The 3,291-nt window shown below is 43.3% G+C and overlaps 1 long non-coding RNA gene across 1 annotated transcript; it reads right to left on the bottom strand.

The window, feature by feature from the left end:
- Positions 1-1,635: 1,635 nt before the first annotated feature.
- On the bottom strand, positions 1,636-2,888 carry LOC117806052. The gene is made up of 2 exons (XR_004629589.1): positions 2,076-2,888; positions 1,636-1,966 (listed from the first exon to the last, which is right to left on the bottom strand). It is a non-coding gene; the product is annotated as an uncharacterized LOC117806052 (long non-coding RNA).
- Between the last annotated feature and the right edge of the window lie 403 nt (positions 2,889-3,291).

The following is a 3,291-nucleotide window of genomic DNA, read 5'->3' as shown; positions in this document are numbered from 1 at the left end:
ATATTTGATCTTTTTCATAAATATATTTTTAAATAATTTTTAATTTCTAATATTTGATTGTTTTAATTTTAATCTTTTCTCATTTTTATCATCAAAACTTGTTTTATTTCCTTTTATTGTCTTTTAGTTTCTTTCCTATTTGTAAAGCACTTTGTAACCCTATTTTGAAAAGTGATATATAAATAAAGATTATTATTATTACTATTAAATTACCTAATAATAATAAAAACATGTAAGTTACTTATCCAAAATGATAATAAAAGTATTGAAAAATAATTAATTATTGGCATCGTAAGTTATATTTGGCAGTATTGCTCTGTTCTGGGAGCTCCCTGCCCTTTCACCTGCCTACGAGGAATCCCAAAGCCTGACGTGGGGAGAACACACTTCTTCTTTCTTTCTTGTGCGTACATGAAAAAGCCAAGGCAGGGGGAGCAGAAGCAAAGACCCTCGGGGTACAGAACAGAGCGAGCATCAGTGACGATACATATGAAACTGGTAAAATCAGACACAGCAGAAAGGAGGATCTGGGATTGAGGAGGGACAGGACCCCAACGCGAAGCACCCTGAAAGGATTCTATTTCCCATAACCACCTGCTAATCAAACATTATCCTGCCTATTACTGGGCTACTAAATGGAGCGCCGCCTGCAAGCTAGTTCAAGCAGACAACTTGAGCTGCGCTCATTCATACTGACACGTCATCATCCTCCCTATCAGCTGATCTCAACATCCTCATTTGGCGGTCTATTTAAGCTGCATGTCTCCCCGTCTCTGTCTCTGCTTCTGCTTTGCAAGTGCTCCTGCTGTCGTGCTCAGTGCCGTGTGCAAACTTTGTACCCACCTCCTCTCCGGCATCCACCTGCGGGCTCCGAGGGGGGTTAGTCCTATCTCATTGCTCCTAAATGTCTGCATTTAAATAATATATGCTGAGTAATGAGGTTCGGAGCCCATACGCCAAACACAATACTGTATGCTGCAATAAACTTTATCTTAAGTAAACGTGAGTTGTCGTACTGAACTTAAGATACAAACATGTTTGCAAAAACATTGATTAATGATTATTTTATTGATTTAAATTATTTATGTTTACAGTTTTTAAAAGTAGTCCCAGTGATTCCTCCTCAGTTAGCTTTCCATGGTGAAGGATTCTTCTCTGCCTGTTGCGGTGGATTGAACATGAAACTGTCCTCATTCAGCTCTCCTTCTTCTCTGAGCTCTGCGGTTCACACACCTTTAAAAATAAACAAACGTCACAACTTTGAACCCTGCTGCTATCATCACCACCGCTCATGGTTTAAGTTCCTTTGTAGAGATCGCTAAACTAAAGTTCCTCTCACCTGCTCCGCTTCTTCATCATATTGCTGGACAGGATCCGAGATGGAAATGTCCGATTGCTGATTTAGCATGCTAACAGAAGCTAACGGTTTCCCCTCACCTTATGGTCTGTGGTGTCAACAAGCAGAAGCTAAATGTGTCTGAACTCTGTTCCATGGATTGATTTGACATGACGTGTGATCAGTGTGTCTCTGGTGTTGCTCATGTTAGTGAAAGTTAATAACCATTGTCCAGGGATTTTCACCAATCAGAATCAAGCATCTTACACAATCAAAAGACCAGTAAGAGAGGTAATAAATACATTTAAGCCAGAATGAACCGGGGCTTTTTATTCAGGACCAGTTTTGCAGGATTTGAAGAAATCTTCACAAATCATTTTTAAGTCTGCTCCTTGTGTATCCATTGGATGCAGCTTCAGGTCCAGGTCTCTCATCTCTTCTGCTCATGGTTCAGCCTCTTTGCTCAGACCCTGTGCAGGTAAAGCTGAGCCGACCTGAGATGCCTGATTATACTTCTTCATGTCGGAGAGGAACAGAGTGTTTGGCTATCTGAGTGGAGGACACCAGTTCCATGAATCCACAGGGACGTCATCACACTCTAAAGCCTTCAGTGGTTATGTTTTAATCCTCCTACAAAAATACACAGAAAAGAGATTATGTAAATGCAGGGTGTGTGTGTGTGTGTGTGTGTAACCTCTGCTGAACACCAAAATGTGTGTTTACGTTGGTTCCAGCCCACCTGCTCAGTAACCATCAGCGTGTGTTCACGATAGGTCAGTTTCTATTTATGTCCGAGCCCCCTCCATCCTCTCGGTGATGCTAACCTCCACGTCTGCTCGTCGTCACAGGACAGCCGCATGAGAAGTCGAGCGAGGGAGGGAGGGGAGGAGATAGAGGGAGAGGCAGAGCACCAAGTGTGACATAAGTGTCACTCCTGGCCTTCTCCTGCTGCTGGAGAAGTAACATTTACACACATCTATCCATCTCCTCCTCACGCTCCTCTGACCTCCGTCCTCCTCCCTCTCTTCTTTTAACTCGTCTTTTAGCTTCACATTTAGAGCTCTGTGATCTGCTACTGAGGAACCGTCGTCATGCTTGAACCCTTACAATCAATGCCCGCAGGTTATGGAAGTCATTATGCAGTAGTATTGAAAAAAATATCATTATTGATGAAGTCATAAATGGAGCTGCGCCTGCTGAGCTTGACGTGCGTCATTCAGACAATCTCTTGGCAGATGCATCCTGCAAATTTGGCGTTGCGTTTAAGCTGCAAGATCTCCGTCGCTTCCTGTCCTCTCTTTGCAGCCGCTACCCTGAATCAGTGCTGTGCTCAAACCTTCTTGCATCCACCTGCAGTCACATGTAGCTCAAAGTAATGACTTCATCAACAACTGTGATGTGCAAAAGGAAAGTACGCTCTTATGTCGAGGTGGAGCAGTGAAAACAGGGGTAGGATTTCTGTTTCTCATGATTCCATCTGCAGCTTAGCTTCACCAAACAGGAGCTGTGCTGTTATCTCCTGGATATAGACATGTTTTTAATAAGTACCGCACTTCAAAACACCCAAACTATGCTTTTAAAAGAGATAAAGGAGTCTCCTCCAGCAGCCGGGGGAAGCTTTGTTTTCTCAGGGTTAAAAGCTGTCAGTCTTCCCTCTCTTCAGCCTGTCCGCCTCTATTCATTAGCATGTCAGCTCTCACTCCTCTGTCCTCCTCAGTCTCTCCCACTTCTCATTCAGATACTGTTATTCTTTATCTCTCTCTCTCTGACCCTGTTTCAGCTCTGCTTTTCTCACAAGCTTGGGGAGTGTCGATTCAAATATCTCGAATCAGCCTCAGGTTATGAAAACTGTATCCACAGCATGCGTCTTGGAGATACTGTAACACTTCACACGCGCTGCATCTGACGCACAAAGAGACAAAGACGTGCTGCTGCAGAGGCCTTGGGGAAAGTTC

Source organism: Notolabrus celidotus, chromosome 2 (assembly GCF_009762535.1).
Source record: "Notolabrus celidotus isolate fNotCel1 chromosome 2, fNotCel1.pri, whole genome shotgun sequence".
Lineage (NCBI taxonomy): Eukaryota > Metazoa > Chordata > Actinopteri > Labriformes > Labridae > Notolabrus > Notolabrus celidotus.
Note: the sequence above shows the minus strand (reverse complement) of the source record. Positions and strands in the feature narration are given on the sequence as shown.